Genomic DNA, 25341 nt, shown 5'->3' with positions numbered 1-25341 from the left:
GACGTCCCTCGCATCGCTGCTCGAGCCTCGGAGGAGAGCGGAGCCAACCAACAGAAGGCGAAGAAAGAGGAAGTGAAAACATCTGCACAATTTAGCGCTCAGGAGAGGGACAGAAAACACAGAACTGACTGTCTGTCTGTGACACCAACTCCGAACATCAGCGCTTTGGCACAGGATAAGTCCCCGCGCTTTGCCAGGTTGGTAAACATTCAAAATGTTCTTTGATTTAGCCTACACAGAAAGCATGCATTTGAGTTTTTTTCTTTGCTTCTACTGATTTAGGCTACACGCTATTAAACACCTCGCTACTATTGCCAATGTTACTGCCAGTGTTACATTTTAGGTTATATACAGTAGCCTAGTCTGCGCGCCCTGGAAATTGTATCAGTAGGCTACTTTTCAGCAGGAGTGGCCGCCAGTGGTTCTGGGCGCTGTTCTGTTGATTGACACGCTTGCTCAAAACAATCCAGCCGCTCTTGAAGTTGGCTCGTTCGCCTCCAGTTTACAATTCCACCCTGAACACTGGACTTCCCATGAAATAGGTCGTGTATGAAGTCGTGTGTTGTTGAAACACAAGTGGATAACTTGTTTACAAAATAGCTCTGTCCAGACTTAGTTCTGTAGCATACAGGGCAAGTTACAATATATCCTCGATCAGTTTAGATGTGTTATTTATATGAATAAGAAGATTATTGAATGACTAGGCATACAATCGTATTTTTCTTTTAGTTATTAATCAAATAGCTCAAACTTCCCTGGTTCAGCTTTGGCCACTGTAAACCTGAATTAACCCACAGGCTCATCTCCTCCTGCCTATGTTTCCCTTGCACGTGGTTTTGAAAATGTTTCACCTCCTTCAGATTGAGTTGCTTTTATTGTATGAGGGATATACGCAATGACCAGATATGGGAGGCACGCTATCAATTCAACCACATTCAATTCATTGCATTGCAATCAATGGCCTTTTGGGAGTAATTGTAGGCTAGAAGCATCCAGTGGCAGCAGTTTGCCTGCAAATGTTTTCTCTATAGATGTTTTCTCAATAGATGTTTTATTTATCCTATAGATATTTTCTCTAGACGTTCTCTCTATCCTATAGACGTTTTCTCTATCCTATAGATGTTTTCTCTAGATGTTTTCTCTCCTATAGACGTTCTCTATCCTATAGATGTTTTCTTTTGATGATTTCTCTATCCTATAGAGGTTTTCTCTTGATGATTTCTCTATCCTATAGAGGATTTCTCTATAGATGATTTCTCTATCCTATAGATCAGTAGTTCGCAAACATTTTATAGTCCCGTTTTTTTTTTTTTTTGCCATCATTGTAAGCCTGCCACACACTATACGATACATTTATTAAACATAAGAATGAGTGGGAAGTGACAAAGAGCTCTTATAGGACGGGCACAAATATTAATAATCAATAATTTTACTCTTTATTTAACCATCTTACATAGAAAACCTTATTTGTTCATTGAAAATGGTGAATAACTCACCACAGGTTAATGAGAAGGGTGTGCTTGAAAGGATGCTCATAACTCTGCAATGTTGGATTGTATTGGAGAGAGTCTCAGTCTTAAATAATTCTCCACACAGTCTGTGCCTGTATTTAGTGAGGGCTGAGAATCCACTCTCACATAGGTATGTGGTTGCAAAGGGCATCAGTGTCTTAACAGCGCAATTTGCCAAGGCAGGATACTCTGAGTGCAGCCCAATCCATAAATCTGGCAATGGCTTCTGATTAAACTCCATTTTCACTGAACCACTTGTTGCAATTTCCTTGAGGCTCTCTTGTTCAGATATTGGTAAGTGGACTGGAGGCAGGGCATGAAAGGGATAATGAATCCAGTTGTTTGTGTCATCCATTTCGGGGAAAGTACCTGCGTAATTGCGCACCCGACTCACTCAGGTGCTTCGCTATTTGACATTGTCTGTAAGCTTGAGTTCATTTGCACACAAAAAAAATCATACAATGATGGAAAGACCTGTGTTGTCCTTCTTAATGCAGACAGAGAAGAGCTCCAACTTCTTAATCATAGCCTCAATTTTGTCCCACACATTGAATATAGTTGCGGAGAGTCCCTGTAATCCTAGATTCAGATCATTCAGGTGAGAAAAAACATCCCCCAGATAGGCCAGTCGTGTGAGAAACTCGTCATTATGCAAGCAGTCAGACAAGTGAAAATGATGGTCAGTAAATAATTAAGCTTGTCTCTCAATTAAAAAAAAAAAAGTGTCAATACTTTGCCCCTTGATAACCAGCACACTTCTGTATGTTGTAAAAGTGTTTCATGGTTGCTGCCCATATCATTGCATAGAGCAGAAAATACACGAGAGTTCTGGGGCTTTGCTTTAACAAAGTTAAATGGCGCCGGAGGGTAGGGCTGCCGTCTTATCGGCTCTCAACCAAGCATGCTATTTTGTTCGTTTTTTTTTCAAATTGTTCGTAACTTGTTTTGTACATAATTTTGCTGCTACTGTCTCTTATGACCGAAAAGAGCTTCTGGACATCAGAACTGGGATAACTCACCTCAAATTGGACGAGGAGTTCTTCTTCAATGAGTCTGACGCGAGGGATATACTGCAGACACCCAACCAGGCCCGATCCCCATGACCCGCTGGAGAAGTAAACAGAGATTTCAAGGCAAAAGATCCGGGTGCCTTGCCAGGATCAGGCGACGGTGGCTAATTTGCCCTTGCCTTCCATTCTGCAAGCTAACGTTCAATCACTGGGAAATAAATGGGATGAACTGAAAGCACGTATATCCTACCAACTGGACATTAATAACTGTAATATCTTATGTTTCACTGAGTCGTAGCTGAACGACGACATTAAGAGCCAGATGAGCCAGATGTCTGTGTCAGGGGAGAAGCTCCAGGTGGTATCCGATTTTAAGTACCTTGGCATCATACTTGATTCCAACCTCTCTTTTAAAAAGCATGTGAAAAAAGTAATTCAAATAACCAAATTCAACCTAGCTAATTTCCGATTTATACGAAATTGTTTGACTACAGAGGTAGCAAAACTGTACTTCAAAACTATGATACTCCCCCACTTAACATACTGCTTGACTAGATGGGCCCAAGCTTGCTGTACAACATTAAAACCTATTCAGTCTGTCTACAAACAGGCTCTCAAAGTGCTTGATAGGAAGCCCAATAGCCATCATCATTGTCACATTCTTAGAAAGCATGTGCTCTTGAGTTGGGAAAATCTTGTGCAATACACCGACGCATGTCTTGTATTCAAGATCCTTAATGGCCTGGCTCCCCCTCCACTCAATATTTTTGTTAAACAGAAAACCCAGACATATGGCAGCAGATCCACAAGGTCTGCCATGAGAGGTGACTATAGTTCCCCTAAGGAAAAGCACCTTTAGTAAATCTGCATTCTCTGTGAGAGCTTCCCATGTCTGGAATACACTGCCATCAGACACATAACTGCACCACATATCACACTTTCACAAAATGCTTGAAGACATGGCTAAAGGTCAATCAGATTTGTGAACATGGTCCCTAGCTGTGTGTTGCCGCTTTCCATGTTGTCTGTTGCTTGTGAGGTGTGGAAACACTTTGTTGCTTTTATGAATTTTGTCTTGCTGCTTTTTGTTTTATGTTGCTCTGTCTGTATGCTACGTCTTGCTTGTCCTATGTTGCTCTGTATGCTATGTCTTGCTTGTCCTATGTTGCTATGTCTTGCTTGTTCTATTGTTACGAATCCCTTTTGGCCCGACAGTCTAGGGGGGATGGTAATGAGACCCGTAACATAACTCATGTAAATTATAATTGTGACAAAGTAAAAGTGTGAACGTAATAACCAGGACAACTGAAATCTACCGTCAAACTCAAGGTTTATTTGATAAACACACGGTAATGGGGGGAGCAGGAAAAGGGGCTGAGCTGGACCCAAGGAAAGAAACAAATATGCAAAAACACCCCTAAGCTAGACTAGCCTACTCAACAACAGCTAACTAACTAACCAAAAATACAGTGGGTTAACTAGTGTATTTAACAAAGCTAACTCCCACCAGCAAACACCATAAGCAAAAACAATACTCACAGGAGATGACAAAGGGATATGGAGGTGTCTAAGCGAGAGAGTGAAACACAGAGATCTACATACATGGCATTTACAAAGAGATTGAGCTAGAAATCTATGATCTACCAACATGGCATTTACTACTGAAATCTATGAAGAACAGAGATCTACCAACATGGCATTTACAAAGAGATTGAGCTCAAGAGCAAACAAATGATGGGGTTTTTAAACCATGGGGAAGGAACTGTGATAGGGTAGGAAACAGGAGGAGGTGTGTCTTCTGATTGATGATTGATTGTTGACTGATTGGGGAGTGATGATTTTCACCTGTGAGGGGAGAAGGAGAGAAAAGAAACACACACACACAGGATACACACACAGGATAACTGTATCCGTAACATCTATGCTGCTATTGTCTATATTGTAATTGTTTTTAATAACCTGCCCAGGGACTGCGGTTGAAAATTAGCCGGCTGGCTAAAACCGGCACTTTTACTGAAACGTTGATTAATGTGCACTGTCCCTGTAAAAATAAAAATAAACTCAAACTCAAACTCAAGAACATACAGCTGGCGGGTTATGCACTCTATCGACAAGACAGAACAGCAGCCTCTGGTGAGACACGGGGCGGGGACCTATGCATTTATGTAAACAACATTTGGTGCACGATATCGAAGGAAGTCTCAAAGTTTTGCTCGCCCGAGGTAGAGTATCTCATGATCTACCTATCTGTATTTTTCGTAGCTGTCTACGTACCACCACAGAGCGCAGTTGGCACGTAAACTGCACTCAATGAGCTGTATTCCGCCGTAAGCAAACAACAACATTTCTATCAGCATGTTAAATGTACAACCAGAGGTGAAAAAAACATTCTAGACCACCTTTACTCCACACACAGAGACACATACAAAGCTCTCCCTCACCGTCCATTTGGCAAGTCTGACCATAACTCTATCCTCCCGATTCCTGCTTACAAGCAAACATTTTAACCAGGAAGCATCAATGACTCAGTCTATAAAAAAGTGGTCAGATGAAGCAGATGCTAAACTATGGGGCTGTTTTGCTATCACAGACTGGAACATGTTCCGGGATTCTTCCGATGGTATTGAGGAGTACACCACATCAGTCACTGACTTTATCAATAAGTGCATCGAGGACGTCGTCCCCACAGTGACTGTACGTACATACCCTACCCCATGGAGCAGGTTGAGAGCTTCAAGTTCCTTTGGTGTCCACATCACCAACAAACTAACATGGTCCAAGCACATCAAGACAGTCGTGAAGAGGGCACGACAAAACCTGTTCCCCCTCAGGAGACTGAAAAGAAGATTTGGCATGGGTCCTCAGATCCTCAAAAGGTTTTACAGCAGCACCATTCAGAGCATCCTGACGTGTTGCATCACTGACTGGTACGGCAAGCTGCCCGGCCTCGAACCACAAGGCACTACAGAGGGTAGTGCGTACGGCCCCGTACATCACCGGGGCCAAGCTTCCTGGCACCCAAGATCTCTATACCAGGCGGTGTCAGAGGAAGGCCCTACAAATTGTCAAAGACTCCAGCCACCCTAGTCATAGACTGTTCTCTCTGCTACTGCACAGCAAGCGGTACCGGAGCACCAAGTCTAGGTCCAATAGGCTTCTAAACATCTTTACCCCCAAGCCATAAGACTCCTGAACATCTAATCGAATGGCTACCCTGTCTATTTTCACCCCCCTCCCCACACACTGTTGCTATTCTCTGTTATCTATGCATAGCCACTTTAATAACCCTACCTACATGTACATAATTACCTCCACCGGTGCACATTGACACACTGACTCTGAACCGGTACCCCCTGTATGTAGGCCCGCTATTGTTATGTACTGCTGCCCCTTAATTATTTGTTTTTCTTATCGCTAACTTTTTTTTGGTATTGAAACTGCATTGTTGGTTTAGGGCTTGTAAGTAAGCATTTCTCTGTAAGGTCTACACTTGTTGTATTCGGTGCATGTGACAAATAAAATCTGATTTAGATTTGAAAACGTCTTTCAAGCTGTCAGGCAATCCAGTGTACCCAAGTGGTGTCGGGTGCAACTGCTTGCACGTGCATTACCACTCCACTATGTCTCCCTGTCATGGCTTTTGCGCCATCAGTACAGATACCAACACATCTTGACCACCAAAGTCCATTTGATGTCACAAAGCTGTCCAGTACTTTAAAAATGATCCTCTCCTGTTCTGGGTTTCAGTGGTTTGCAGGAGAGGATGTCTTCCTTAATTGACCCCCCATAAACGTAATGGACAAATACCAGGAGCTGTGCCAGGCCCGCCACGTCTCTTGACTCATCCAGTTGTAAGGCATAGATTCGACTGGCTTGTATGCGAAGTTGTAATTGTTTAAAACATCTCCTGCCATGTCACTGATGCATCGTGAAACAGTGTTGTTTGATGAAGTCATTGTCTATAGTTTTTTGGGGCCTTTTCCCCCAGCATTGTCCCAGCCATATCCGTGGCAGCAGGAAGAATTAAGTCCTCCACAATAGTATGGGGCTTGCCTGTCCTAGCTACTCAGGTAGCTCACCATATATGACGCTTCTAGCCTCTTCTTATTAATGGTATCTGTTGCTTTTATACATGTCTTACTACTCGAAAGTCGTCTTAATTCTTGCTCAAACTCCCGTGGCTTATTTTTCTAATTGTTGTATTTCGTTTCTAAATGTCTGCACAAGAGTGAAGGTTTCATCAAGTTGTGAGTAGTACTTTTGCACATTTAACACACTGTGGCTGAGGAAAGGCACTACTCCCAATATAAGTGAACCCCAAATCAGTGTCGTTGTCAGCATAGTTGCACCTCTTCGATGGTCCAACGTCTCTGTCTGTTGTTCGGTGCTTTCCCGGGTAAGGGGGCAGTAGCTCTTCGGCTGCATCAGATTCTCAACGGTCAGTGTCCATGCTAGCTGGGCTACCAACAAATCTATTATGAATTACTGATGCTAGCATTGGATGTGCTCGTGGAAGCAGAACAACTTGTCGACAGGTGCAGGTATAGTATTGCTGGTAGTAGCAGTACTATCAGTAGAGCTGTTATGTGTCTTAATGAATGCGGGCCTTACTAAATGGACTGATTGAGAATTGTGATTTACAATTTATTTGGCATACCCCCGATAGTTTGGGAATAGATGATTTCTCTATATATGTTAATTCTATAGATGTTTATTGTATCCTATAGATCTTTTCTCTATAGATGTTTTCTCCATCCTATAGATTGGATCATTTATCTTGAAAAAATGACACACACACCAATCCTATGTTTTCGGAGCTGCTTCGTCTGACTGTGAGTGTGTGTGACAGTAGTATGGCCCCAGCTATGATGATCTCAGAGACCTCTTCACAGAGGGCAGTGCAGCCCCTCATCCATGTTCCGTTAACCAGAAGAGATGTGTGTTTGTTTGTTGTGATGGCACAGCAGCAGGAATGCCCGTTTCATCATGTCCTATTGATATAAACACACTGAAGATACTGGCTCCCTCCAAGTCTGGCTGCCAGGGATTATGGGTGTCAGGACTGTGGTAGACAGATGTGACTGTATTGGAAATATTTATGGCGTATCATTGGATATGAAGGCCAGTGTAGACTATCCCTTGTATTGATATTGGCCTTGCCTTGTACTGAGTTCCTCAAAGATGCGGTTACATATCAGTGGTATCTACATTTTCTGCCTTATGGAGATTTGGTATGGGGTTTAGGATTGAGCTAATTGCCTGATTTGATTAAGTTGTAGTCTTACAGTATGCGTTCATCTAACAGAGTACAATACGTTGTCACAATTGATGTGGTGTCACTTGATGCCTCCATAAATCTACACAACAATGTAGTCGTATAACCTATTCCTAAATCCACTATGTGTGTGTGTTTGTTTTTACTAACTCTTCTTCACACCTGGAGGACCAGTGTGTCCAGCCTGGAAAGCCTTGACTAGCAGTCCAGAAGTGATGTGTCAGTAGAATATCATTCCTTTTTATAGACCCCTGAAGAACAGTATGACAAAGAAATTGAACACACAGGGAAAATACTATTTTAATGGTCATAACACACAGACACACACACACACACACACACACACGCACGCAGGGGAAAAGACTGTTTAAATGGTCAGAGCAAGCTCCTGCCCAATTCTCGATTTGCCCAAATAAACATTTCTAAACCCCTAAGGGGTCTTTAAATGAAAATGACACACAGTTAATAGTATTTAGAAGTGAATTCTTTCCAGCTTTGGTTTTTCCCCTAACATTTATCCCAGTATAAGCCTCATTGATGAAGAGGTATTACGTTAAAGAGCAGTATCTTTTGTTTTAAATCTAGAGATTAATAATCTAGAGATTTTTATTTATTTAACTAGGCAAGTCAGTTAAGAACAAATTCTTATTTACAATGATGGCCTACCTCGGCCAAACCCTAACGACGCTGGGCCAATTGTGCGCCGCCCTATGGGGCTCCCAATCACGGCCCGGTTGTGATACAGCCTCGAATCGAACCAGGGTCTGTAGTGATGCCTCTAGCACTGAGATGCAGTGTCTTAGACCACCGCGCCAGTCAGGAGATCAAGGTCTGCACTTTCTGAATAGGAGTGTTGATCTAGGATCAAGTCCCGCCTGTCCATAATAATCTGATTCATTATGATTTAAAATGCTAAACTGTTCCCAAATCAGCACTCGCATTCAGAGATGCTTGATACATATGGGTTAGGTTGCAGACTGAAAGGAGATCGTTCCAAGGGAGCATGGCTCATTCAGATTCACCACATGTGCCTGGGTGCACATAAATTGCTCTGAAGTTTGGCACCCTCTCACCTCCAACCATGGCAATTTATGAGTAGAAAACCTCGCCTGGCATCTCTCTCTCTCGTTCTTGCTGAGGTATGTAAATTGTTATCCTATTGATGTATTCCTCGCTTGCTATTTGTTAATCTTAATGGTTTCCCCCACAAGAAGTCCTGTCTAAAAAGCCTCCAGTTGCCGCCTGTCAAACTTTTTTGACTCAAACTTCACTGTCTTTTTTACCTCGCCGGGTTGGCAGTGTTTAATACCCTAAACATCCAATTTATAATCCTTTAATCTGTTAGTAAATCTCTCCTAGGCTCGACATGTCCTCATGTAGCTTAAGGTTGAATTGATTCGATGTTCCATTTAAGATTTATGTATCCAGGTGTTTTAATGGCTCCCTGCAGTATTACAGTGTTAATTGAAACCGCAGGTAAATGTAAATGAAGGTGTTATACTCTAAAGTAACACACACACACACACACACACACACACACACAGAGTTTGAGATGAGGTGATGCTAATCCAGTCATTTGTAGTATAAATCTGTGATGCTGCAACCACTGAATACACAATGAACCTCTTGTCTTGTGACAGTTATTAATATTATACCACAGAAGCACTGGCTTAAGGGAATGGCAGAACTGTAAGGAAATGGGCTCACTGCGTTTATATTCTTCTGCTGTACTGTCGTGGCCAAAAGTTTTGAGAATTACACATTCATTTCCACAAAGTTTGCTGCTTCAGTGTCTTTAGATATTTTTGTCAGATGTTACTATGGAATACTGAAGTATAATTACAAGCATTTCTTAAGTGTCAAAGGCTTTTATTGACAATTACATGAAGTTGATGCAAAGAGTCAATATTTGCAGTGTTGACCCTTCTTTTTCAAGACCTCTGTAATCCGCCCTGGCATGCTGTCAATTAACTTCTGGGCCACATGTCAGGACTACCTAACATGATGACTCCTTGCTGTCCCCAGTCCACCTGGCCATGCTGCTGCTCCAGTTTCAATTGTTCTGCCTGTGATTATTATTATTTGACCATGCTGGTCATTTATGAACATTGGAACATCTTGGCCATGTTCTGTTATAATCTCCACCCGGCACAGCCAGAAGAGGACTGGCCACCCCACATAGCCTGGTTTCTTCCTAGGTTTTGGCCTTTCTAGGAAGTTTTTCCTAGCCACCGTGCTTCTACACCTGCATTGCTTGCTGTTTGGGGTTTTAGGCTGGGTTTCTGTACAGCACTTTGAGATATCAGCTGATGTACGAAGGGCTATATCAATACATTTGATTTGATCCTGACTGATGGCAGCCCATTCTTGCATAATCAATGCTTGGAGTTTGTCAGAATTTGTGGGTTTTTGTTTGTCCACCTGCCTCTTGAGGATTGACCACAAATTCTCAATGGGATTAAGGTCTGGGGAGTTTCCTGGCCATGGACCCAAAATATTGATGTTTTGTTCCCCGAGCCACTTAGTTATCACTTTTGCCTTATGGCAAGGTGCTCCATCATGCTGGAAAAAGCATTGTTCATCACCAAACTGTTCCTGGATGGTTGGGAGAAGTTGCTCTCGGAGGATGTGTTGGTACCATTCTTTATTCATGGCTGTGTTCTTAGGCAAAATTGTGAGTGAGTCCACTCCCTTGGCTGAGAAGCAACCCCACACATGAATGGTCTCAGAATGCTTTACTGTTGACATGACACAGGACTGATGGTAGCGCTCACCTTGTCTTCTCCGGACAAGCTTTTTTTCCGGATGCCCCAAACAATCAGAAAGGGGATTCATCAGAGAAAATGACTTTACCCCAGTCCTCAGCAGTCCAATCCCTGTACATTTTGCAGAATATCAGTCTGTCCCTGATGTTTTTCCTGGAGAGAAGTGGCTTCTTTGCTGCCCTTCTTGACACCAGGCCATCCTGCAAAAGTCTTTGCCTCACTGTGCGTGCAGATGCACTCACACCTGCCTGCTGCCATTCCCACAGCTGAATCAACTTTAGGAGACGGTCCTGGCACTTGCTGGACTTTCTTGGGTGCCCTGAAGCCTTCTTCACAACAATTGAACCGCTCACCTTGAAGTTCTTGATGATCCGATAAATGGTTGATTTGAGAACAATCTTACTGGCAGCAATATCCTTGCCTGTGAAGCCCGTTTTTGTGCAAAGCAATGATGACGGCACGTGTTCCCTTGCAGGTATCCATGGTTGACAGAGGAAGAACAATGATTCCAAGCACCACCCTCCTTTTGAAGCTTCCAGTCTGTTATTTGAACTCAACCAGCATGATAGAGTGATCTCCAGCCTTGTCCTCGTCAACACTCACACCTGTGTTAACGAGAGAATCACTGACATGTCAGATGGTCCTTTTGTGGCAGGGCTGAAATGCAGTGGAAATGTTTTTGAGATTCAGTTTATTTGCATGGCGAAGAGGGACTTTGCAATTAATTGCAATTCATCTGATCACTCTTCAAAACATTCTGGAATATATGCAAATTGCCATCATACAAACTGAGGCAGCAGACTTTGACACAAATATTAATTTTCATTCTCAAACTTTTGGCCACGGCTGTACTCTGATCAGTTCTTGATCATTGTTTGTACTCTTCTGTAATCTGTACTGAGACCAGAGGACTGAGCCTGATTTGAGGGCAACAAAGCCCACCTCAAGTAGGTTTGACATTGTTATGGTTCAGCCAGCTCAACAGAGTTTTTAAACTGTTAAGTGATAGTAAATAATCTGTTAAGTGATAGTATTCACTTTGTCCCCTAACATTCCAGCTGTACTCAAGAAGACTTAGGTCCTAATGAGTTGTGTTAATCAGATATTCCTGTCTATTTAGTATCCCACCACCACATACCATCCCTCCCCACAGATATTTGAACAAGTTCGCTAACCGATAGTTATTGATTTGGTCTACCTCTTTCCAGCTGTCTGTGGAAGAGCTTGTACAGTATGTAGCCTTTTTGAGTTTTGGTATTTAGTTCCCTGTTACTATGAACCAGTCAGATGAACATTTTCATGTTTGGAATTTATCTAAGTATAGCTTGGATGGGTGCAGATGTGTTTTTTGTCTCTCGTTGTGTGTGCATTGGAGTGTGGTGTGAGTGTGTCAGGATGGTGTTGGATGTGTTGATTATATTTCTCTCTGTTATACAGGTCATCTCCAGCAGCTGGAGCATGCTGGTGTACAACCCAGGTGTTCACACAGGTCAGCTCCAGCTGTGGACTCACTGTGTTTCCTCTACTACTGGTTTCACAGGATGGGTCACTGCTCACCTACTGCTGCGTTTTATGGATCCACCTTATTCTCGTCATGCTCCATCGCTCTCGTCGTTCTCCACATAAAAATATTATGATGTGGACTTCTGATGCTCAGTAATGCTTGCACACTCGTGTGCACGGATCAGTTGGAAATCCAATCATGATCCTGATGGCTTGCTCGGAGTCTACAGCCGGTGTTTAAATTCACCCCTCTGACGCAAAGACACTGTCTACGAGAAGCCTTCTGCTACTGTAAAGCTCCTGTCAGTGTTTCACCTCCTTTTCAGGTGAGGCACAAAGGCCCCCAAAACAAAATCCAAACCCCCTGGCACCAAACTATCTAGCCTGCTTTTGTTTGTCTATATACTATGGTATTTATGGTATGTTAACTTCTTAGTGATCCCTTCGCACGATTTGACAACACCCAGTGAAATAGAACAGAGCAGCACGGCTGGCCCCTAAATGTACAGAGATGATATGCATTTACATCTCACATGGCTCAAAGTGGAGGAGATAATGACTTCATCACTACTTGTTTGCAAGACATGCCACCAAAGGTCTCTTTACAATCCCCAAGTCAAGAACAGACTATGGGAGGCGCACATTACTACATAGAGCCATGACTACATGGAACTCTATTCCACATCAGGTAACTGATGCAGTTGAATCAGATTTTTAAAACAGATACAAATACACCTTATGGAACAGCGGGGACTGTGAAGAGACACACACATGATAAGACATGCACTCTACACACATACACATGGATTTTGTATTGTAGATATGTGATAGTAGAGTAGTGGCCTGAGGGAACACACTTAATGTATTGTGTAAAGTGTTGTAATATGTTTTATTGTATATAACTGCCTTAATGTTGCTGGACCCCATGAAGAGCTGCCTCGGCAGCAGCTAATGGCCATCCTTTAATAAATACAATTCAAATTTGGTGCTTAGTTGATGATTGTGGAAAACGCAGTCTCAGGCTCCGCTCCAAAATCTCCCGTAAGTGTTCAATTGGATTTAGATCTGGCGACTGAGACGGCCATGGCATATGGCTTACATCGTTTTCACGCTCATCAAACCATTCAGTCGCCACTCGTGCCCTATGGATGGAGGCATTTTCGTCCTGGAAGAGACCACTCCCATTACGATAGAAATGATTCACCATTGGTTGAAGGTGATCACTCAGAATGGCTGATTTATTTATTGGTGAATACCATGCCAGGAACATATACCACACGCCATAACAGATCCGCCAGATAGCCCAATGGAGAGCACTACATGTGTGTGTGTGTGTGTGCGCACACGTCTCTCCCTCCCTGCCTGCTCCCTGTCCATGCAGCATAGACGTGGCATGTGAGCCACAGCACTCCTCTCCTCTGTCTGTCGCGCTCGCTCTCTCCCTCCCTGCCTGCCGCTCACAGCACAGGTCTTATCAAAGCCTGCCCCTGATGGGAGAGGACAGCACATGGATGGATGGATGGATGGATGGATGGATCGTGAGCTGAACTGGAAATAAAGCAAGGCGTTAGATTGGATGGAGGGAGAGATGGCTGGATCAGTTTGCTCGGTTTCTAAGAAACCATGAGCTCTCTTGCTCTCTCTCTGCCTCTCACTCCTTCCTTCCTCTCTCCCTTGGCTGACCCTCTTGTTATCTCTTTGATCTGTTTCTCATTTCCACTCCAGTACGTACGGTCTGACTATGCAAATGTATGGAGCCGTAGCCTAATGAAACAGCACTGTGTACGGAAACCGAATTGATGTGCTCCTTTTTACCACATCAAGGAAAGAATGTTGCATAAGGCCTCCGTTTTTTAAAAATTATGAGACAAAAGGGGGATAGGATAGATGTTTGATTTGAAAGAGACTAATATTTGAGAAATATTGTGTAGATTGGTTTTAAGGATGTAGCAATAGGTAGGTTAACTCTGCAGATTTTCATTTCTATACACTGATTAGGTTGTCAAATTTGCTTTCTCTGTGAGAGATCCTATCATACCTCAGTGGTAATTAACTGGAGGTGTGGCGATCTTTACTGACTGAGAATTCTAGATGCCAGTAAAACTGGATAAGACTCTTACTGTGAGTGTGCGTGTGTGTGTTATGATGTTGTGGTGGAGTCATGTTCCCAGGGCAGTGATACACTCACTATCTTTCTTGTCTTGTTGACTGTGTCATTCATCACAGGCTGACCTTGAGTTTAACAACAACTCACAGAACCAGGAATCTGACTGTCAGATGATAAAGAATCAAGAAAATAGGTGTCCCAAATGGCACCCTATTCACTAAGAAGTGCACTACTTTTGACCCTATTCACTATATAGTGCACTACTTTTGACGAAGGCCCAGAGAGCTTTGGTCAAAAGTAGTGCACTATGTACAGTGCCTTCGGAAAGTATTAAGACCTTGACTCTCTCAACATTTTGTTAGGTTACAGCCTTATTCTAAAATTGATTAAATTATACATACATATACAATACTCCATAATGACAAAGCTAAAACGGGGTTTAAAATGTAAATTAAAAATACTTTATTTACATAAGCATTCAGACCCTTTGCTATGAGACACGAAATTGAGCTCCGGTGTATACTGTTTCCATTGATCATCCATGAGCTGTTTCTACAACTTGGAGCCCACCTGTGATAAACTCAATTGATTGGAGATGATTTGTAACAAACAATTTAATCCATTTTAGAATAAGGCTCTAATTTAACAAAATGTTAAAGTCAAGGGGTCTTAATAGGATACCAATTGGGACGCTCGCAGAATCTGTGGTATTCTCGCAGAATCTGTGGTATTCTCTAAATTTTTTAGCAGAACCCAGATATAAGGACCTATCTTTTACAATGGAGTTTAGAGAGAATACAGACATTATCGTTGGCAGCATCAGATCCCCATATAAACAATGGATTACATTCCTACAACCACAGTCCGACAGGCTCATTCATGTCTGTATCTTAACTAGAGAAGGCTGCTCAAAACACGGCAAGGGCTGGGTCTCAAACACGATTTTCGTTAGCCGGTAATTGCTGGCTTTTGGCCCAAAAAAGAAAAGCCGATAAATAGCATTGTTGCCAAATTGACTGGAAGAAAAAACAATGGTTAACAGGCTATCAGTGTGTCACCCACTACTTTACAATGTGATCTGGAGGCAGTATGCGTTTTGAATTCATACTTAGTTGTTTGAAACCTGAATGTTGTACTTAATATTATGAGGCATGTTTTACCTTGCTTGAAAATCCGACCATAGAAACGTGGAGCAAAGTATTTGATGAAGACTTCATAGGGTTTCAAGTTTCAGGAAGCGTACAATTTATCCTACCACTTATACCGATCTGCATGCCAGTTATGATTTTCATATGTGCATTTTCGTGTAACAGTTTCATTTCAATAATAACGTTTTCGTTTCTCAAAATCATTGTCAAGAGGTAAATCATAAAACTCTTAATTTAAAATGATACAAATATGAAAGTTAAAATTCAACTAATGCGAGAGCAGCAGCCTCTGCCATGTGGACACATTGATGCACAGTGACTATTGGCTACTACATTACCTAAATGAGCGTATGGAACTAACTCCGATATGGCCCATGCAGCCGTTGGCCTCTCACTTTCATTTGTCAACTAAGTAAAAAACATAAGGCCGACCAAATATAAACTGTTTAAAATATACCGATGAAAGAACTGAAATTTTCAAATTTTCAATCACATTATTCTCTTTACCTAGCCTGTTTCCCTCCCTCTTCTATCTGTCTTGACTTGAGCAATTTCTTGTGAAGTGCAACATTGATTTGATACAATCAACTGGATCCAGCACTACACTGTAGCTAGTGAACTTGCAACATTGTATCAACTATAGTCTATTCTAGGCCCTCAGCTTTTCCCTGCAGTGAGCTCAGGACAGACAACTGATTTTGCACAAGGGAAAGGTATTTTATGACATTTCCACTGGATATATGGGATCATCAGATGGCTTTGTGATTATCGAGGGGGAGATTGTTGGAAATATTTTTTAAATAGGCCAACTGTGAGGAACTATTAGGCTACACACCCCTCTTTTTCTTGTCTCAACATATTAAATTCTACGTCGTTGTTGCATCTATAGATTCACCCTCTTTCTAAGTTTCTAACAGAGATTTTCATATCTGTCATATTTCGTTCGCATCAGGTGTGTTGATTAGAATGTTGTTTTCCAGCTAATTGCATTTTGGCAAATGATTTGAAAATGACATTTTATTGTCTGCTTCAGCCAGGAGATGTGTGTTCTGTTAAGAAGAATTACCATAATCTAAATGTGATTTCTGTCATTGAGCACCATGGCATGACACCCTAATGGGTTAACTTAGCCTTATGATGCTTTTGGGAAACCGGGCCCAGGTCTCTGGTCAAAAGTAGTGGCCAATATAGGGAATAGGTTGTAATTTTGGATGCAAACTCGAGAAAATACCATCTGTCTGTTGTTGACTGTTTGTTGTGTCATGGCTGACATTGAATTTCAAAGTAAATGGGAAAACTCAAGGACGTTCAGATTTGCCACATACTCTCAACTCTTTGTCTGTATTGCTCTCTCTCATAACTGACCTGGTCAGTGTCTCTCTCTGTCTCTCTGTCTCTGTCTCTCTCTCTGAAAACAACAGATGATTGCCTCTAGAGCTTCTCTTAATGCAGCGACACACAACTCCCTTTGGTTTATGGCTCCCAGTTACTGACCCTCGGGACTCTAGCTTAGCTAGCTGACCAGTGCCATACAGTGCTTTCAGAAAGTATTCTTACCCGACTTCCGGTGATGCAACTTAGGAAATGGCTGCCTAGTTTTTCGTACTGCACATCGGTTGGGTTTTTCCCCCCCTAAATTCAATTATTTACTCTGAGCATTATAATAACTTACACAAAAGGGGAAAATAGGAAAAGGTCTCAGAGCTACAACAAGACAGCGGAAGATATAATCGTCGATGAACCCGAGATGGCTAATGCTAGCGCAAATAAGATAGCAGCAGCAAAAGAACCCTCATCTTGTGAGGTGATAAAGGAGGAATTGCGCAAGGTGCTCACAGGCTTACGAGAGGAACTTTGAGAAGATGTTAGAAAATAACTAAATGAGTTCAAGAAGGACATTAACCAGAAACTTGAAGAAAACAAAGAAGAACTTCACAGTATATCTACAAGAATGGGGGACGCAGAACATCGCATTGGGGAAACGAACACATTGAACACCGCAGTCAAGGTAATACTTGAACAGTCATTGAAAAACCAACACGCACTACAGGCAATAGTGACAGAACTCGAAGGTTTCTCACGTAGAAACAACATTAGACTTTATAACAGAGTGCGCAGAAAAATACTCTGCCCAAATTCGTGGAGGGTCTATTCAAAGACATACGAGTGTTCTTTGATCATGACTACGCGGGAGAGATACTGAAAAGGAAAGAATACATCCCCATTAAGAAAGCACTTAAAGAGAAGGGTATACGCTTCCAAACATCATTCCCGGCAAAAATGTGAGTATTTCTGGAAAATGGCCTGGTTACATACGAGCATGCAGACGAGGCGGCTGAGGATCTGAAGTCGAGGGGTATCCCAGTGGAGTATACCGCCAGGAGAAAGGCGACATCACCAGCGGAAAGACTCGAGCAAGCTCTCCCATGGATCGTTGTCGACAAGCAGGGTCATGGAGAAAGAGCGAAACCATCTCGGTGAGAGGACGTTCACATCCGAGAGAGACTCAGGCATTTCCAACGGGAAGATGTAAGACACTGAACCGGATTTAACAGAATTAATAGTTACCACGAGCTGTTAAGACTTTGGGTTGCTATGGTTGACATTGCAATAGGTAAAATATCTCCCCTATTTTCCCCAATGCTAAACAAGGGTGAGTAGCCAAAAGTCTGTGTTCTTTATGAACACACTAAGTAGCGTCACGTTAGAAACATATATATTAGCTAAGGATTAATGACACATTGACAACGGGGCGACAGAAGGGCGTATCAAGGGGAGGATTCATGATATGCAAGCATGACCAATATAGTTTTCACTTGTAATTAACCAATGTGGATAAATATGTGCAAATAATAGCATGGTTTGCGTTCGCTGTAAAGCCTTTTGGAAATCTGACACTGTGGCTGGATTAACAAGAAGTTAATCGTTTAAACCGATGTATAACACTTGTATGATTTATGAGTATTTCTGTTTTTGAATTTGGCTCGCTGCTATTTCACTGGGTGTTATTTTAATGGGGTTGGCACGCAAAGGGATCACTTAATCTTACTTCTACCCCCTCCTTTTTTGAAAATTCTGTTAAAAATCGCGCAACTTTTCAGCGTCCTGCTACTCATGCCAGGAATATAGTATATGCATATGATTAGTATGTGTGGATAGAAAACACTCTGAAGTTTATAAAACTGGTTAAATCACGGCTGTGACTATAACAGATCGTGTGTTTCATTGAAAAACGCAAGAAAAACTGCTCTCTGAAAGCAAAAAATAATTTCCATAACTCACTTCCACCAGTTGTTAAAAGAGAACAGAATTTAATGGGAATCTGCCTGCAATTCATACAAATTCCGCACGATGGCGCCATTGTCCTAATTTTCAATTGAATTAATTGTTGGAAAATCCATCTATCTGACCTCCATTTTCCCAGTCTTCACCCGGATGCAGTTGAGGGAGATATCAGATGGCATAGCTTCTGATGCTTTCGCCGAAAAGCATTTTAAAAATCTGACTAGGTTCACAAGAAGATAACCTGTTGTAACGAGTACATTTAGCAGCCGCATCCCATTTACGTCTGCGGGATCATTTTCTTCAATATCTGCTGAATTGCAGAGCGCCAAATACAAATTAAATATTTAATTTTCATGAAATCACAAGTGCAATATACCAAAACACAGTTTAGCTTGTTGTTAATTTTAATTTTTAGTTTACCTTTATTTAACTAGGCAAGTCAGTTAAGAACAAATTCTTATTTTCAATGACGGCCTAGGAACAGTGGGTTAACTGCCTGTTCAGGGGCAGAACGACAGATTTGTACCTTGTCAGCTCGGGGATTTGAACTTGCAACCTTTCGGTTACTAGCCCAACACTCTAACCACTAGGCTACCCTGCCGCCCCCACCTGGCGTGTCAGATTTCAAAAAAGCTTTACAGCAAAAGCAAACCAAGCGTTTTATGTGAGGACATCTCTCTCAGCAGACAAAACATTACAAACAGCTAGCAGCAAAGTGGATTGGTCAGAAAAGCAATACAATTTTACCTTTGATCTTCGGGTGTTTGCACTCATGAAAATCCCAGTTACACAATAAATGTTTGTTTTGTTCGAAAAATATAATTTTTATATCCAAAAACTTCCATTTGGTTGACGCGTTTTGTTAAGTAATCCTCAAGCTCGTGCAGGTCACGACGGGCAGACACAAATTCCAAATAATATCCGTAAAGTTCGTAGAAACATGTAAAAGTTTTTTATAATCAATCCTCTGGTTGTTTTCGCAATAAATAATTGATTAATATTTTAACCGGACTGTAGCCTTTTCAATAGGGAGAGAGAGAAAAGGTCTGCTCCAAGCTGCTCGTGCATGGAAAAATCTAAGGTCACCCAGCTATCCACTGACGCGATGTGATCATTACTCTGAAAAGTGAGCGAGAAAAGCCTGAAACTATGTCTAAAGACTGTTCACACCATGTGGAAGCCATAGGGAAAGGAATCTGGTTGATATCTCTTTAAATGGAGGGAAGGCATGCAATGGAACAGAGGTTTCAGAATAACAGCACTTCCTGGTTGGATTTTCCTCAGGTTTTCGCCTGCAATATCAGTTCTGTTATACTCACAGACAATATGTTGACAGTTTTGGAAACTCTAGAGTTTTCTATCCCAATCTGCCATTATATGCATATTCAAGCTTCTGGGCCTGAGAAATAGGCAGTTTCATATGGGCACCTTTTTCATCCAAACATCAAAATACTGCCCCCTAGTCTCAAGAAGATAACACCTAAACTGAAATCATAACAGACTGGCTCCCTACATCCTTGTTGGAGGGAATGCGGCCTGTCAAGGGTGGATCACTCTCATACCTTTTGGACTTGCCCCGCAATCGAAACTTACTGGGGAGAAATAAGATCTATCATTGGAAAAATAATGGGATTTGACATAGAACAAATATTAATTTCTTTGTACTTGGGTGAAATACCTGATAATTTACACACTGCCTACTGGCAGCCAGTAAAAAGGCTATCACTAGGAAATGTCTACAAAAATACCCTCCCACAGTGACATAGGAAAACAATAATTTGTGTAACAGTAGCTAGCAAACAAAGGATTTAGCGTTAGCATTGTTAGCATCCAGCACGCAACATTTCAACAAAAACATAAAAGCCCAAATAAAATCATTTATGAAGAACTTCTGATGTTTTCGTAGTTGGATAGCAGACCAGTTTTTCCAAAAAGATTCTTTGTGTATTAGAAATAGTTTTATACACACATTTGGCTACCAAAAAAAAACCGAAAATTCAGTCCTCAAAACGCGAACTTTTTTCCAAATTAACTCCATAATATCGACTGAAAACATGGCAAACGCTGTTTAGAATCAATCATCAAGGTGTTTTTCACATATCTCTTCATTGATACATCGTTCTTGGACACATGCTTTCTCCCCTGAATCAAATGGTAAAGTGGAAGCAGCTGGCAATTGCGCACCGAATTCGACGCAGGACACCAGGCGGACACTTGGAAAATGTAGTCTCTTATGGTCAATCTTCCAATGATATGCCTACAAATACGTCACAATGCTGCTAAGACCTTGGGCGAACGACAGAAAGTGTAGGCTCATTCCTTGCGCAATCACAGCCATATAAGGAGACAAGTGGGTACAGACAAAATCTTTGCAGATTCTGAAACTTCAGAGTGTTTTCTTTCCAAAACGGTCAAGAATATGCATAGTCGAGCATCTTTTCGTGACAAAATATCGCGCTTAAAACGGGAACGTTTTTTATCCAAAAATGAAATAGCGCCCCCAGAGATCCAACAGGTTAAGAACACAAGAGGAGAGAGGTCAGGAATACTGGGAAAGTGGGTTTCGTACTTGAATAAGGTCTAATTCAAAGATGTCAATATAACTAATATGAGGAAGGTGTAGTGGTCTGGGTGTAGCTGGTGCAGAGGAATCAGGCGCAGGACAGCAGAGATGTGTAACACATGTAACTTTACTCAAATTCCAATAACATGTCATAATACTGAGCCCACAATAACGGACCAAACATACATAAAACAATCACGCACAAAAACCATGGTTAAATAATGAACATGTAATTGGGGAATTGAAACCAGGTGTGTTAAACAAAGACAAAACAAATGGAAAATTAAAAGTGGATCAGCAATGGCTAGAAGGCCGGTGACGCCGAACGGCGAGGCCATGACTTCGGCGGAAGTCATGACAGTACCCCCCCCCCCCCCCCCCCCCATGACACACCCCAGCTGCGTGTCGACACCGACCTCGGGGATGACCCGGAAGGTGAGGCGCAGGGCGATCCGGATGGAGACGGTGGAACTCCCGCAGCAACGAAGGGTCCAAAACATCCTCCACCGGCACCCAGCATCTCTCCTCAGGACCGTATCCCTCCCACTCTACGAGGTACTGAAGGCCCCTCGCCCGACGACTCGCCCGACTGAAGGCCCCTCGCCTGGCTCGAAAGGCATACGCCGGGGCCCCCTCGATGTCCAGAGGGGGCGGAGGAACCTCCCGCACCTCAGACTCCTGGAGTGGACCAGCTACCACCGGCCTGAGGAGAGACACATGGAACAAGGGGTTAATACGGTAATCGGGGGCAAGCTGTAACCTGTAGCAAACCTTGTTCAGTCTCCTCAAGACTTTGAATGGCCCCACAAACCGCGGGCCCGGCTTCCGGCAGGGCAGGCGGAGGGGCAGATTTCAGGTCAAGAGTCAGATCTGGTCCCCCGGTCACTGCGGTTGGCGCTCGCATTCTGACCCCTCACGGCCCGTTGCAGGTGCACGTGAGCGGCGTCCCAGGTCTCCTCCGAGCACTTAAACCATTCGTCCAACGCAGGAGCCTCGATCTGGCTCTGATGCAAAGGTTAGTGGAGGAGTGGCGGAGCCGTGTGTAAACAGGGCCTCCACAGTCTGTAAGGCCGTAGGGAGACCAGGCAAAGGAAGGAGATGGCAGGACTTAGAGAACCGATCCACAACGACCAGAATCGTGGTGTTACCCTGTGAGCGAGGAAGATCCGTGATGAAGTCCACCGGTAGGTGTGACCATGGCCGTTGTGGAATGGGTAAGGGCTGTAATTTCCCTCTGGGCAGGTGCCTAGGGGCCTTGCACTGGGCGCACACCGAGCAGGAGGAAACCTAAACCCTCACGTCCTTGGCCAAGGTGGACCACCAGTACTTCCCACTAAGACAGCGCACTGTTCGACCGATGCCAGGATGACCAGAGGAGCGTGACGTGTGGGCCCGATAGATCAAATGGTCGCGGACAGCAGACAGAACATACAGACGCCCAGCTGGACACTGGAGGGGAGTGGGTTCTGTACGTAACGCCCGCTTGATGTCCGCGTCCAGCTCCCACACCACCGGTGCCACCAGGCACAAGGCCGGAAGTATGGGAGTGTGATCTATGGACTGCTCCTCTGTGTCATACATCCCGGACAGTGCGTCTGCCTTAGCGTTCTGGGAACCTGGTCTCTAGGACAGGGTGAAAACAAAACGGGTAAAGAACATGGCCCATCTTGCCTGGTGAGGGTTCAGTCTCCTCGCCACCCGGATGTACTCCAGATTGTAGTGGTCAGTCCAGATGAGAAAAGGGTGTTTAGCACCCTCAAGCCAATGTCTCCATGCCTTCAGAGCCTTGACAACAGCCGACAGCTCCCGGTCCCCCACATCATAGTTTCGCTCCGCCGGGCTGAGCTTCTTTGAAAAGAAAGCACACGGGCGGAGCTTTGGTGGCGTACCCGAGCGCTGAGGGAGCACGGCTCCTATCCCAGCCTCGGACATGTCCACCTCCACTATGAACGTCAAAGAGGGATACGGATGAGCCAGCACGGGAGCCGAGGTAAACAGAGCCCTCCGGTGACCAATAGCCCTATCTACTTCAGCCGACCACTGCAGTCACACCGGTCCCCCCTTCAGCAGTGAGGTAATGGGAGCCGTTACCTGACCAAAGCCCTGGATAAACCTCCGGTAGTAGTTGGCAAACCCTAGAAACTGCTGCACTTCCTTTACCGTGGTGGGAGTCTGCCAATTACGCATGGCTGAAACGCGGTCACTATCCATCTCCACCCCTGAAGTCGAAATGCGGTACCCTAGGAAGGAGACGGACTGTTGGAAGAACAGACATTTCTCAGCCTTGGCGTACAGGTCATGCTCCAACCGTCGACTAAGCACCCTGCGCACCAGGGACACATGCTCGGCGCGTATAGCTGAGTATATCAGAATGTCGTCAATATACACCACTACACCCTGCCCATGCAGGTCCCAGAAAATCTTGTCTACAAAGGCCTGGAGACTGATGGAGCATTCATCAACCCGTACGGCATGACGAGGTACTCATAGTGCCCTGAGGTGGTACTAAATGCCCTCTTCCACTCGTCCCCCTCCTGGATGCGCACCAGATTGTAAGCACTCCAGAGATCCAATTTTGTGAAGAAGCGCACCCCGTGCATTGACTCTATCGCACTGGCTATGAGAGGCAGCGGGTAGCTGTACCTCAGTGATTTGGTTGATACCTTGATAGTCAATGCACGGGCACAGACCTCCATCCTTCTTCTTCACAAAAAATACACTCGAGGAGGCGGGTGAAGTAGAGGGCTGAATGTACCCCTGCCCTGGGATTGAGACATATTTTTCCATAGCTGCCGTCTCTCCTGTGACAGAGGATACACATGACTCCTGGGAAGTGCAGTGTCTACCAGGAGATTTATCCCCCCCGTCGAATCCCCCCCGTCGATGGGGTGGCAATTGAGTCGCCCTGTTCTTACAGAAGGTCGAGAGCCAGTTCGGCATATTCAGAGGGGATGCGCACGGTGGAGACCTGGTCTGGACTTTCCACCATAGTTGCACTGTCGGAAACCCCTAAACACCTCCCCGAGCACTCTCTTGACCACCCCGTGAGAGAATCAATAAGGAAAATACTAATTCTCTCCTTGTGACCCTCCTGCGTAACCATGCCCGGTGGAGCGGTGGCCTCCCTAATTAGCCATGACCCTAATGGTCGACTATCTAGGGCGTGCACAGGGAAGGGCATATCCACAGGAACAATGGGGATCCCTAAACTATGGGCAAATGCTCTGTCAATAAAATTCCCAGCTGCGCCTGAATCTACGAGCGCCTTATGTTGGGAATACGGGAAAAACTCAGGAAATGTATAAACAAAAACATGTGAGCAACAGGGGGCTCTGAGTGAGCCTGGTGCTGACTCACCTGGGGTGACACGAGAGTGCCCTGCCTGCTGCCTCGACTCCCAGAGGAACCTCCCCAGCACCGACCAGCAGTGTGGCCTCTGCGGCCACAGATGGTACAGGGAACAGCCCCTCCTCCGGTCGCCCTAAGTGCAGCCCCTCCCAGCTCCATGGGCGTCAGAGCGGTGGTGCTGGGGGATGGAACTGACAGGCCCCGATCTAGACGTCCGCGGGTAGCCAGCAGGTTATCCGGCTGGATGGACAGGTCCACCAGCTGGTCAGACGTGAGAGGGGTGTCCCTGCAGGCCAACTCCTGACCGGCGTCCTCACGCAGACTGCACCGATAGTGCTCGATCAGGGCCCTGACGTTCCATCCTGTGCTGGCGGCCAGGGTCCGGAAGCCCAAGGCGAACTCCTGTGCGCTCCTCGTCCCAGATGGAACAGACGTTCACCCGCCACTCTACCCTTAGTCGGCTGGTCAAAAACTGCCCGACAGTGGCGGGTGAACTCCGCGTAATGGTCCAACACCGCTTCTCCTTCCCCCCATACGGCATTGGCCCACTCCAGGGCATTCCCTGAGAGACAGGAGACGAGGGCGGACACGCTCTCACGTCCCGAAGGAGCCGGGTGGACGGTCGCCAGGTAGAATTCCAGCTGGAGTAGGAACCCCTGGCATCCGGCAGCCTCGGGAGTGCGAGCCGAATCCCACTGGGACCGGGTGAAGGAATGGTGAACAGTGGTGCCTGTTGTAGTGGAGGCGCTGGAGGAACTTTTCTCTCCCCCATCGGTCCATCGTCTGCAGCACGTGATCCATGGCGGTGCAGAGACGTTGCAACATG

The 25341-nt window shown here is 44.3% G+C and overlaps 1 protein-coding gene across 5 annotated transcripts in view; it reads left to right on the top strand.

The window, feature by feature from the left end:
- The first annotated feature begins 49 nt into the window (after window positions 1-49).
- The window catches only part of LOC139391712 (engulfment and cell motility protein 1-like), a 195343-nt gene continuing 170051 nt past the window's right edge, over window positions 50-25341 (top strand). For 2 of the 5 annotated variants that reach the window (XR_011629601.1, XM_071139196.1), the window contains exon 1: window positions 60-197. The gene's annotated coding sequence lies outside the window, so the exon portion shown is untranslated. Of the gene's footprint in view, window positions 198-25341 lie in introns of all 5 variants that reach the window. The other 3 variants (XM_071139199.1, XM_071139198.1, XM_071139201.1) reach the window with 3 other exon arrangements.

The sequence above is a fragment of the Oncorhynchus clarkii genome, chromosome 32 (assembly GCF_045791955.1).
Source record: "Oncorhynchus clarkii lewisi isolate Uvic-CL-2024 chromosome 32, UVic_Ocla_1.0, whole genome shotgun sequence".
Lineage (NCBI taxonomy): Eukaryota > Metazoa > Chordata > Actinopteri > Salmoniformes > Salmonidae > Oncorhynchus > Oncorhynchus clarkii.
Note: the sequence above shows the minus strand (reverse complement) of the source record. Positions and strands in the feature narration are given on the sequence as shown.